The sequence below is a fragment of the Mobula birostris genome, chromosome 8 (genome assembly GCF_030028105.1).
Source record: "Mobula birostris isolate sMobBir1 chromosome 8, sMobBir1.hap1, whole genome shotgun sequence".
Classification (NCBI taxonomy): Eukaryota; Metazoa; Chordata; class Chondrichthyes; order Myliobatiformes; family Myliobatidae; genus Mobula; species Mobula birostris.
This window is the reverse complement of record NC_092377.1, coordinates 134,823,186-134,836,190: the sequence shown is the minus strand read 5'-3', so window position 1 is coordinate 134,836,190 and position 13,005 is coordinate 134,823,186. Positions and strand designations below refer to the sequence as shown.

The 13,005-nt window shown below is 46.6% G+C and overlaps 1 protein-coding gene across 5 annotated transcripts in view; it reads right to left on the bottom strand.

Annotated features, from left to right (window-relative positions):
• The window catches only part of ikbkb (inhibitor of nuclear factor kappa B kinase subunit beta), a 153,008-nt gene that overhangs the window by 84,526 nt on the left and 55,477 nt on the right, over positions 1 to 13,005 (bottom strand). The gene's annotated exons all lie outside the window — the stretch shown is intronic.

The window sequence follows — 13,005 nt, the reverse complement described above, 5'->3', positions numbered from 1 at the left end:
ATGAAAGGGTTAATGAGTGAGGAGCATTTGATTGTTCTGGGCCAGTACTCACTGGAGTTTAGAAGAATGGGGGGGCGGGGGAAGAGGGGAAATTTCATTGAATATTGAAAGGCTAGGTAGAGTGGATATGGATAGAATGTTTCCTAGGACCAGAGGGCACATACTCAGAATGATGAGGAGGAATTTCTTTAGCCATAGGGTGGTGAATCTGTGGAGTCCATTGCCAGTTGTGCAGCAAGTCATTGGGTACACTTAAAGCAGAGGTTGATTGGTTCTTGGTTAGTCAGGGTGTCAAAGGTTACAGAGACAAGGCAGGGTAATGAGATTGAGAGAGGAAATAAATGATCCATCAGCAATGGCAAAACAGGCACATTGTGCAAACAGCCCAATTCTGCTCCCTATGTCTCATAGTCTTAGAACTCAGCAGGTCAGGCGACACCTGTGGAAGCAGAGGGACAGTAAATGTGTTGGGTTGTGATGCTGCAGTGGGACGGAGAGTGCAGAGGGGAGGCAGCTGGTATAGAGTACATGTTGTCGGTACCCTACAGTACACACCTGCATTGTTGCTACCAGCAGGGTTTTCACTGTATCCGCACCTGGCACAGGGCGATAATCTCAGTTTGACTTGACAGAGGTGGAGCCAGGCGAAGCGGGGATGTTGGGCAGACAGAACCAGGTGCTGGGAGAGGGGGAGAAGGGGGCAATCTGGAGAAAGAGGCTTGTGGAAAAAGACATGAGGAACAAAAATGTCTTTGCCACTGTTGACATATGAGCAGAATTAGAGCATTCTGCCCATCGAATCTGCTCCAGCATTTCATCATGGCTGATTTATTATCCCTCTCAAACCTATTCTCGTTCCTTCTTCCCGTAATCTTGGACACCCTGACAAATCAAGAACTTACCAGCATCTGCTTTAAATGTACCAAATGACTTGGCCTCCTCAGCCGTCTGCGACAGTAAATTCTACAGATTCTGGCTAAAGCATTTCCTCCTCATCTGTTCTAACGGGACATCCCTCGACTACGAGGTTGAGCCCTCAGACCCTGGACTCTCCCACAACAGGAAACGTCCTCTCCACGTCACTACCTTTCAACATTCATTTGCTTTCAATGAGAACCCCCCTCCCCTCATTCTTCTAAACCCCAGCGAGTGCAGGACTAGAGACTTCAAACACCCCTCATATATAAAACCTATTATTCCCGGGATCATTCTCTGACACTCTCCAATACCAGCACATCCTTTCTTAGATAAGGGGCCCAAAATTATTCACAATACTCCAAGTACTATCTGACCAAAGTCTTACAAAGCCTCAGCATCACATCCTTGCTTTTATATTCTACTCCTTTCAAAATAAATTCTAACACTGCATTTGCCATCCTTAACTCTACAAGTCCACTGTGTCTCCAGTCAAGACGGGATTGGCAACAGCATTTTCTCCGTCATCTCCATCAGCACAGGTGCACCACAAGGCTGTGACTGTGTGGCTAAGCACAGCCCCAATGTCATATTCAAGTTTGCTGACAGCACCACTGTCACAGGCTGAATCAAATCAGCATATAGGAGGCAGATTAAAAATTAAAAATTTGGCTGAGGGGTGCCACAACAACCACCTCTTATAGATGCAGAGCCCAGATTCCTCTGCTGCTAATGTCAGTTCCCACAACCCTGGACGCCTTTAGACTGCAAATTGTGCAACCTCTAGCTTTGGCTCCAGCCTGGATTTTAACTGGCCAGCACCTCCAGGCTCCTCTTCTTCCATCAGCACTCTCCAACTCCATGTCTCTCAGACTCCACCGCCACCTCTTGGCTCCTTGGAGTCTCCATCTTCCTCCCCCCCCCCAACCCTTTACGCCCCAATCCTTCTCTCTCATCTGTCACCATGAACTCCCCTCCAACCCCCGACCCCAGCTCTAATTCTGGCCGTGTCTTCACCATTCCCTCTCTGTGACAGAATACTCAGTCCTCGTCAGGGGTCTTAACTTTGCCCCCCTTCTCCCACACTTCAGTGAGTTCAGCACCCGCCATGACGTCAAACTCTTCTTCCGTCACCTCCACCTCTGAGCCCACTTCTTTGGCAAGAGTGCCACATTCCGCACTGATGACCCCTTCACCAATCTTCAACCCTCCTCTGCTTCTTGGGACACCCCTGCTCTGGTTCACGTCACCTGCGAATCTACTGGGGTTGTCTATTGTGTTGTCTCCTGATGCAGCCTCCTCTACACTGGTAAGACCCGTCGTAAATTGGGGGACCTCTTTGTCGAGCACCTCCGCTCCATCTGCCAAAAGTGGAACTTCCTGGTGGTCAGATCTGATCCCCATTCCAAAATGTCAGTCCAAGGCCTCCTCTTGTGCCAAGATGAGGCCACACTCAGCGTGGAGGAGCAATATATTTTATTCCATCAGGGTAGCCTATAACCTGATTCCTCCTTCCAGTAAAAAGTTTTTTCCTCCCTTCTTCTTCTATTCTTTTTCCTTTTCTTGGCTACCTATCACTTCCCGCTGGGTCCCCTCCTCTTTCCCTTTCTCCAATGGTCCACTCTCCTCTCCTATCAGATTCCTTCTTCCCTAGCCCTTTACCTTTCCCACACACCTGGCTTCACCCGTCACCTTCGAGCTGAGCCTTCTTCCCCTCCTCCTTCCTTTTCAGTCCTGAAGAAGAATCTCGGCCCAAAACGTTGACTGATTAGTCATTTCCATAGAAGCTGCCTGGCCTGCTGAGTTCCTCCGGCATTTTGTGTGTGTGTTGCTTTGGATTTCCAGCATCTGTAGACTTGTGTTTATGATTAGAACCTCTTACTCAAAGTCAGTAAGACCAAGGAGCTGATTATTGGCTTCAGGAGGAGGAAATCAGAGGTTCATGAGCCAGTCCTCATTGGGGGCTTGGAGGTGGAGAGGGTCAGCAACTTTAAATTCCTCAGTGTTGTCACTTCACAAGACCTGTCCTGGGCCCAGAAAATTAAGTGCAATTGCAAAGGAGGCACAGCTGCCTATCTACTTCCTTAGGAGCTTTCGAAGATTCAGCATGGCATTTAAAACTTTGACAAACTTCTACAGATGTGTGATGGAGAGTATATTGACTGGTCGCATCAGAGCCTGGTCTGGAAACACCAATGTTCTTGAATGGAAAATCCTACAAAAAGTCGTGGATATGGCCCAGTTCATCACAGGTAAAGCCCTCTGCACCACTGAGCACACCTTCACAGAGATTTGGCACAGGAAAGCAGCTTCCATCATCGGGGACCCCCACCACCCAGGTCATGCTCTCTTCTCACTGCTGCCATCAGGAAAAAGATACAGGAGCCTCAGGACTCACACCACCAGATTCAGGAACAGTTACTATCCCTCAACCATCAGACTCTTGAACCAGTGGCAATAACTTCGCTCACCCCATCGCTGAACTGTTCCCAGAACCTATGGACTCACTTTTAATGACTCTTCATCTCATATTCTCGGTATTCATTGCTTATTTATTTCCTTACTTATTGTTTTTCTTTTTTGTATTTGCACAGTCTTTTGAACACTGGCTGTACACCCCGTCGGTGTGGTGGTCTTTCATTGATTTTATTATGGTTATTGGATTTACTGAGTCTGTCCACAGGAAAATGAATCTCAGGGTTGTATATGGTATATGGTATTTGATAATAAATTTACTTTGAATCTAGGCTTCCAGATCCATTTTCAGCCTCAGCAGTTTCTTCCCATCTGCCCCAAGATTTCTGAACATCCCATGAACACTAACTCAATATTTTGTTCTCTTTTTGCACTATATTTTGTAAAAATATTTCTTATTGTAATTTATAATAATCTTATATATTGCACTGTGCTGCTGCCACAAAACAACAGAATTTCACAACCACAGACAAAGTACTGGAGGAACTCAGCAGGCCAGGCAGCATCTATGGAAAAAAGTGCAGTCGACGTTTCGGGCCAAGTACATCAGTGAAAACGCAAACACGAGGAATTCTGCAGATGCTGGAAATTCACGCAACACACATCAAAATTGCTGGTGAACGCAGCAGGCCAGGCAGCATCTCTGAGAAGAGGTACAGTCGACGTTTCGGGCCGAGACCCTTCGTCAGGACTAACTGAAGAAAGAGCTAGTAAGAGATTTGAAAGTGGGAGGGGGAGGGGGAGACCCGAAATGATAGGAGAAGACAGGAGGGGGAGGGATGGAGCCAAGAGCTGGACAGGTGATTGGCAAAAGGGATATGAGAGGATCATGGGACAGGAGGCCCAGGGAGAAGGAAAAGCGGGGAGGGGGGAAAACCCAGAGGATGGGCAAGGGGTATAGTGAGAGGGACAGAGGGAGAAAAAGGAGCGAGAAAGAATTGTGTGTATATAAATAAATAACGGATGGAGTACGAGGGGGAGGTGGGGCATTAGCGGAAGTTAGAGAAGTCAATGTTCATGCCATCAGGTTGGAGGCTACCCGGACGGAATATAAGGTGTTGTTCCTCCAACCTGAGTGTGGCTTCATTCCTTACAGTAGAGGAGGCCGTGGATGGGAGATCGTTTTGCTGAACACCTACGCTCTGTCCGCCAGAGAAAGCAGGATCTCCCAGTGGCCACACATTTTAATTCCACATCCCATTCCCATTCTGATATGTCTATCTAGAATATATTATATATAGTAAAGCATAAATTATATAGAATTACACAAGGGGTGTCCAGGGAGGGACAGCACCTCTGGTGAAGGGGCCTGTTATGTCCTTCCTAGGGCAGCTCACTTATCTTTGGGCCCCACCATACACTCAGCTCTCCTTGTGGTCGCAAGCAACTGTCTGCATGCGACAGGAGCCACACATTGGTGCACCACTTCCACAGGTAGTCTAAATCAGCTGGGGGTAGCCAGCAGGCCTCATATCCTGGTGAGAGAGGGACATGTGAAGTCAGTCCCGGCGGACCAGGTGGATGAGACCAACAGTGAGATCTGTCAACCAGGGAGGCGATTCTACAACACTTAGTGGAGAGCAAAGGGCAGGGCAAGACACAGGTGAAGTCATGGTCATCCACCATAACCAAGGAAGACACCAATTGGGAGGACCATTTGTACCAGGGGACCCAGACTTCTGAGGTTGAAGGAATCGAACTGCCCCACTACCACGGCTTTTCCACTTAAAAAAAAAAGTCTCCCACACAGGTCTCTTGTCATTTTTGGATAAGACGGGCAACCAATATGCAAAAATGGCGCAAGAAGAGATAGTCCATTGTAGTGCAAGGTGGCCACTGTGTCGCAGTACTGAGGTAGTGTTCAGGGTTGTGCAGGGTGCCTCAGGAACCAACTGGTTGAAGGGTAGTACTTGTAAAGGAGGTAGAAAGCAGCATCAATAAGCTCTACTATCTAGGCATTGCTCTCTTCTCACTGTTACCACCAGGAGCCTCAGGACTCACACCACCAGTTGTTACCCTACAACCATCAGTCTCCTGAACCGGTGTGGATAACTTCACTCACCTCACTCTGAACTGATTCCACATCCTGTGGACTCACTTTCAAGGACTCTACTTATGTTCTCAGTAATTATTTTTTATCACTTTCTTTTGCACATTGGCTGTTTGTCAATCCTTTCTATTGCGTTTCTTTATTTTCCTGTAAATCCCAGCAAGAAAATAAATCTCAAGGTAGTATATGTTAACGTATTCCATCAGTGGCCACTTTATTAGGTACGTCTGTACAACTGCTCTTTGATACAAACATCTAATCAGTCAATCATGTGGCAGCAACTCAATGCATAAAAGCATGCAGACAGAGGTTCAGTTGTTCAGACCAAACATCAGAATGTGGAAGGAATGTGACACAAGTGACTTTGACCGTGAAATTATCGTCAGGGTGGTTTGAGCTTCTCAGATAGTGATAATCTCTTGGGATTCCCACGCATAACAGTCAGAGAATGGTGCGAGAAACAAAAAACATCCAGTGAGTGGCAGTTCTGATGGCGAAAACGCCTTGATTATGAGAGAGGTCAGAGGAGAACGGCCAGTCTGGTTCAAGCTGACAGGAAGGCGAAAGTAACTCTAATAACCAGCCGTTACAACTGTGGTATACAGAAGAACACCTCTGATTGCACAACACGTTAAGACATTGAAGTGGATAGGCTACAGCAGCACAAAACTACCAACATACTCAGTGGCCACTTTATTTGGTACAAGAGGTACATAACAAAGAGGCCACTGAGTGAATATGTAGTTTGATATTGAATTTACTTTGAACTGGTTGAACTAAACTTCAGGCTTTTGTCCCTCATGTCAGTAAGATGTTCTGGACTCCTGTTTTCTACTTCCCCATCTGTGGACATACAAAGCAGGAGGAGGCCACTCGGCCCCTCAACTATGCCTTTCCCTTCAACAAGACCGGCATCATGATGGCCTAGCAGTTAGCACGATGCTATTAAAGCTCGGGGCATTCTGGAGTTTGGAGCTCAATCGCAGTGCCATTCCGTTCGGAGTCTCTGTACCTCCTCTTCGTGGAATGCATGGGTTTTCCCCGGGGTCCTTCAGTTTCCTCCCACAGTCCAAAAGATGTACCGGGTAGGTGAACTGATCATTGTAAACCATATTGTGATTAGATTAGGTTTAATTGGGTTTGTCTGGGGTTGCTGGGGAGGGATGCGGTGTGAATCTGCGCTGCATCGTTATATAAAATTAAAATATCTTAACAGAGCTGACCTTGAGTTCTAAACACACAGAGATTCTGCAGATGCTGAAAATCCAGAGTAACACACTGGAGGAACTCAGCAGGTCTTGCAGCCTCTGTGGAGGGGAATAAAAGGTGATCGTTTTGGGCTGAAAGCTGAGGGAGGGCCTTGGCCCTAATCGTTGACTGTCTGCTCCCAGCCATTGATGCTCCTGACCAGCCAAGTTCCTCCTGCACTTTGTGACCTTGACTTCACCATGAGGAAATGGTCAGTACCACGCCTACACTTTGGACGCAGCTGGCGTGTCTCCGCGTCAACACGCTTCCCCTATGTAGTGCAAAGCCCAAGCCCACTACAGATGCCCTGCCACTTGTCTGCCTTCCCGCTTTCCGCTTTGTTCAGGAAACAGCCGGACACTGACTAATGAAGCTAATCTGGCACCAGCGCAGACCGCACCTCAGAGCTCTGCTGAGAACATCCTGCTCTGCCTCATAGAAAGCTCACACTTACACACTGCTCCCTTTCTGTGCAGTGCTCTCACGGGACCCAACTTCCGCTCATTGTGGCACAGCTCATTGCTGGCCTTCCCTTGTCGGTGGCCGGTGAGCAAGAAGCCGGCAGGCCCTCCCCTGTCCTCGGTAACCAAGCAACTCAGAAACAGTGCAGGAGCACAAGAGGAAACAGTTATCAACAGGCCTCTGCCTGAGGTGTTAACAGAGTTATTCAACATGGAAACAGGCCCATTAGCCCAACGTGTCCATGCCAACTAAGATATCTACCTGAGCTAGTCCAAATTCCCCTAAACCTTAAAAACCCCTGCAACTGTACCCACCTCTGCTGTTTCCTCTGACAGCCTGTTCCACATACTCATCACCTGCTGCATGAAATAAGTTGTCCCTCAGGTCCTCTATAAATGTCTACTGTTTCCGCTGACAGCTTATTCCACATACCCATCACCTGCCGCGTGAAAAAAGCTGTCCTTCAGGTCCTCTATAAATCTTTCCGCCTTTAATCTTCGCCTTAGCTACGCCATTCATGGTTTTATAAGACTCTAGGTAATCTGTCAGCCTCTATAGTCTGGGGAAGGGAAAAGGATAAAGATTAGTTTTATTTGTCACACACACGTCAAAACAGACAGTGAAATGCCTTGTTTGCGTCAAATCAAATCAGCCAGGATTGCGCGGGGGGCAGCCCACAAGTGTTGCCGTGCTTACAGCACCAACATAGCATGCCCGCAACTCAACAGCCCTAACCGGTACGTCTTTGGACTGTGCGAGGAAACCGGAGCACCCCGATGAAACCCACACGGTCACGGGGAGAACGTACAAACCCCTTACAGATTGCGGTGAGCCCCGCGATCTTATAGCTGGCTGTGTAAAGTGATTGCACTCAAACCCGCGCTGCCATGCCGTCCTCTCCAGTCTAGCCACCCTCTCCCTACAACTAAAGCCCTCCAGTCCTGGCAGCATACTTGTGAATCTTTTCTGCACTTTTTCTCCCCCCAATTTAGAAGGCTTTTTTCATGGTGACTCTTGGAAATTTGGGAATAAACTCCCAGGGATGGTGATGAATGGGAATGGTTAATCTGGTTTGGGAGATCCCACGTGCAACAGTTTAGCAACTATCACTGTAATGTTCCCTAGCTCAGATTTACTATAAGCGTAGGCATCTGTTAATACAGCTGCCTGAAGAAATCAGTGTATCATTGCTCAATACCTACTCAATATGCAAATGAGTCTTTCTCCAGTTGATGTCATCCCTCACCCTTCAAATGCCTCTTAAAGCAATCCCCAATGTCCCTACAAAGCACCACTCCATGTCCAATACCATTCTCCACAGCCTCTTCCCTTTTCGTCTTCTGCTTTCTAGGCCATCCCTCCCCTTCTCTCCTCCCCACTCACTCTGCCCCTAATTTCCTGCAAGTATGACGAGAGACCTGGAAGTCCAACTCCGCTCCTCTCTTCACTGATGCTCTAAGAGTATCTCCATCACCTTCATTCCAACATCTCCCTTGTAGCGATTAGCACAATCACTTTATAAGCACCAGCCATCCTTGATCAGGGTTCTCTTCCCGTCACTGTCTGTAAGGAGTTTGTACGCTCTCCCCGCGATCATGTGGGTTTCTTCTGATGCTCCAGTTCCCTCCCACGTTACCATTAGGGTTAGTGAGTTGTGGGCATGCTATGTTGGCGCTGGAATCACGACAGCACTTGTGGGCCGCCCCCACATCCTTGAACTGTGTTGGTTATTGACGTAAACAATGCATTTCACTGTATGTTTTCATGTGCCTATGACAAATAAAGCTGATCTGTTTTTTATTAGCCACACTTGGACCCCCTTATATTTCTCATCTACTGAACATCGAACATAACAGTGCCATACAGCCCCTTCAACCCAAAATGTTGTACCTACCTTTTAACCTACTCAAATATCAATGTAAACCTTTCTTTCCCACATAGCCCTCCATTTTTCTTTCATCCATGTGCTTATCTAAGAGTTTCTTAAACATCCTGGACTGTGCGAGGAAACCGGAGCTGACTTTCCTACCACCCCGATAGGGCATTCCATACTCTGGGTAATGGAAGGTCCAACGGTCAAGAAGGCGGTCTCTGCAAGCGTCGTGGAACGTGTAGAGCAGGACAAGACACAGAAGACGTCCTGGTCATCCACTGCGCCTAGTCCCATCTCCAGCTGTCTCAACTCTGTCTTGCCACTAGATCCAGATGGGAATTGGGAAGAGAGAGTGACGCTGACGCTGCGCAACTCTCCCTCACTTAAATCCAAATCATGCGCCAGTCTCAACACCATCATTATGGTGTCAAGGCCCTCATCGACGTCGACGATGGATGAACGCTCTGGGTAAAAAGCCTACCTCTGACAGCTAGTGCAGAATACCCCTGTGACCATCCCCCTCAACATTTTGCATACTGCTGGGGGGGTAGAGGGGTAATGACCTAGCAGGTGAAAGTCACAGAGGACAAATGCTCTGAGTTGTATATATTTCAATGCGGGAAGTATTGTAGGAAAGGTAAGTGAGCTCAGGGCATGGATGGAACACGTGGAATTATGATACTGTGGCCATTAGAGACTCGGGTGCAGGAGGGGCAGGACTGGCAGCTCAATATTCCAGAGTTCTGTTGTTTTAGATGTGATAGAGTGTTGGGGGTGAGGGACAGGGTGGATTAAGGGAAAGTGGTGGCAATGCTAGTGAGCTGTTATGGATAGAACTGAGATACAAGAAAGGTATGTCCATGTTAGTGGGGCTATATTATAGACCATCTAACAGTCCGTGGAATTTAGAAAACAAATTTATAGAGAGATTGCAGACTGTTGCAAGAAACACAAGTTTATTATAGTAGATGAATTTAACTTTCCACATATTGACTGGGACTCACATACTGTAAAAGTACTAGATGGGATAGAGTTTGTCAAATGTGTTCAGGAAAGTTTCCTGAATCATTACATGAAAGTCCTAACGAGACAGTGTGCAATACTTGATCTGCTATCAGGGAATGAGGTAGGGCAGGTGACAGGAGCTTGTGTATGGGAACACTTCGCACCTAGTGATCATAATGCCACTAGTTTCAAGATAATTATGGAAAAGTATAGGTCTGGTGCTTGGGTTGAGACTCTAAATTGGAGAAAGGCTAATTTTGATGGTATCAGAAAGGATCTTGCAAGTGTGGATTGGGACAGGCTGTTTTCTGGCAAAGGAGTACCTGGCGAGTGGGGAGGCTTCAAAAAGTGAAATTTTGAGAGAACAAAGCGTATATGCGCCTGTCAGAATAAAAGACGAGGATATCAGGTTTAGAGCACCTTGGTAGTCAAGATATACTGAGGTCCTGGTTAAGAAAAAAAAGGAGGTGCATACTTAAGAAAAAAAATCAGGAAGGCTAGAAGGCGGTATGAGGTTGCTCAAGCAGACAAGGTGAAGGAGAATCCTAAGGGATTCTACAGATGTGTTAAAAGCAAAAGGATTACAAGGAACAAAATTAGTCCTCTGGAAGATCAGAATGGTAATCTATGAATGGAACTGAAAGAGATGGGGTAGATCTTAATTTTTTTTTTTGCATCTCTTGAGGCAAATTAGGGTGGACAAAACCCCAGAGCCTGAGAAGGTGTTCCCTCGGACCACGTTGAAGGCAAGTGCAGACATTGCAGAGGCCCTAGCAGAGATATTTCAATCATCCTTAGCGACAGGTGAGGTACCAGAGGATTGAAGGATAGCCAATGTTTATCCACTGTTTAAGACAAGCTCTAAAAATAAATCACGCAATTGTAGACCAGTGAGCCTGACATCAGTAGTGGGAAATTAATTGCGAGGTGTTCTAAGGGAGTGGATATATGAGTATTTTGATAGACAGGGACTGATTAGGCTTTGTGCATGGTAGGTCATGTCTAAACAATTCGAGTAGGTTCTTTTGAGTAAGGTACCAGGACAGAGGATGAAGGCAAGGCAGTGGATGTTGTCTACATGGACTTTAGCAAGGCATTTGATAAGGCCCCACATGGAAAGTTGGGTCAAGAAGTTTCAGTGGCTCGGCATTCAATATGAGGTAGTAAATTGGATTAGATATTAGCTTTGCAAGATAAGCCCGAGAGTGGTAGTAGATGGTTGCCTCTGACTGGAGGTCTGTGACGAGTGGGGTGCCGCAGGGATTGACGCTGGGTCCGTTGTTGTTTGTCATCTATCTCAAAAATCTGGACAATAATAATGTGGTTAACTGGATCAGTAAATTTGCAGATGACACCAAGATTGGGGGGTGTAGTCGACAGTGAGGAAGACTATCATGGCTTGCAGTTGGATCTGGACCAGCTGGAAAAATGGGCAGAAAAATGGCAGATGGAATTTAATGCAGCTAAGGGTGAGGTGCTGCACTCTGGTAGAACCAACCAGGGTTGGTCTTACACAATAAGCAGTAGGGCACTGAGGAGTGTGGTAGAACAGGGGGATCTGGGAATGCAGGTCAATGGGACTAGGTAGTATAAATGGTTCAGCATGGACCAGATGGGCTGAAAGGTCTGTTCCTGTGCTGTACTTTTCCTTGACCTCATGACCCCAGTTGCGATGACTAATTCGTATCATTGGATCTTAAGATTTTCTCCAATCACCTTAAAATTGTGCCCTTAAGGAATATCACCTTAAAGACTAAAGTTAGCATTATTTGTCACATGTACATTGAAAGATCCAATGAAATGTGTCATTTGTGTCAACAAGCAACACAGTCTGAGAATTGTGATGAGGAAGGGCATCCTTGTTGTCCCCTAAAAATAGTCCACACGTTTGCCTGTGATAACCGCCACCATCTCTCAAGCCTTACATTGTCTTAAGTTGCAAGATGGTTCACTCAAAAAGTCTAATTTCTTTATGTAACCACCGTACATCAAGGTGTCAAGCGGAAGTCTAGGACCAGAGGGCACAACCTCAGAATAAAAGGACGGTTCTTTAACAGAGAGGAGGAGGAATTCTTTAGCCAGAGGATGGAATTCATTGCCACACACAGCTATGGAGGCCAATTCATTGGGTATAGTTAAGGTGCAGGTTGATAGATTGTTGATTAGCAATGTTACAGGGAGAAGGCAGGAGAACGGGGTCAAGAAGGAAAATAAATCAGCCACGATTGAATGGCAGAGCAGACTCAACGGGGCGAATAGCCTAATTTTTCTCCTATGTCTTATTACCTTATATACTAACTTCAGGTTCTTTTTCTTGCAATTAAAGAAATGCAAAGAAATACAATATTTTTTTTCATTCAAGTCGACTAATGAATTTACGTGCCATGCACCATCAATTTTCAGAGCATGTCACTCAGGAACTTGGGGTAATAATTTTTGCGACTAAATGTGCCGTGAGTGACGGTATGAACTGTGTTTTTCACCCGCCTCCAGAGGAATGCTGCTTTGTTTAGCCGTCTACGTGTGTATGGTTATCTTATTTACAGTAACAGGCCTTTCTTGGCCCAGTGAACCCTTGCCACCAATCACACCCCTGTGACCAATTAACCGACTAACTCGTACATCTTGGGAATGCGGGAGGAAACTGGAGCGGCCAGTGGAGCCCACGTGGTCACAGAGATAATGTATAAACTCCTTAAAAGCATCATTGTTCATGCCATCAGGTCGCAGCCTGCCCAGGTGGAATATGAGGTGTTTGTCCTCCAGCCGAGAGCGGCCTCATTGGGGCAGTGGAGGAGGCCGTGGACTGGCATGTTGGATTGGGAATGAAGATTGGAATTAAAGCGGTTGGCCACCGGGAAACCCTGCATTTTGTGAATGGAATGTAGGTGCTTTACAAAACAGTCCCCCAATCTATATCAAGTCTGATCAACGTAGAGGAGGTCATATCAAGAGCACCAGATACAGTAAATAAATA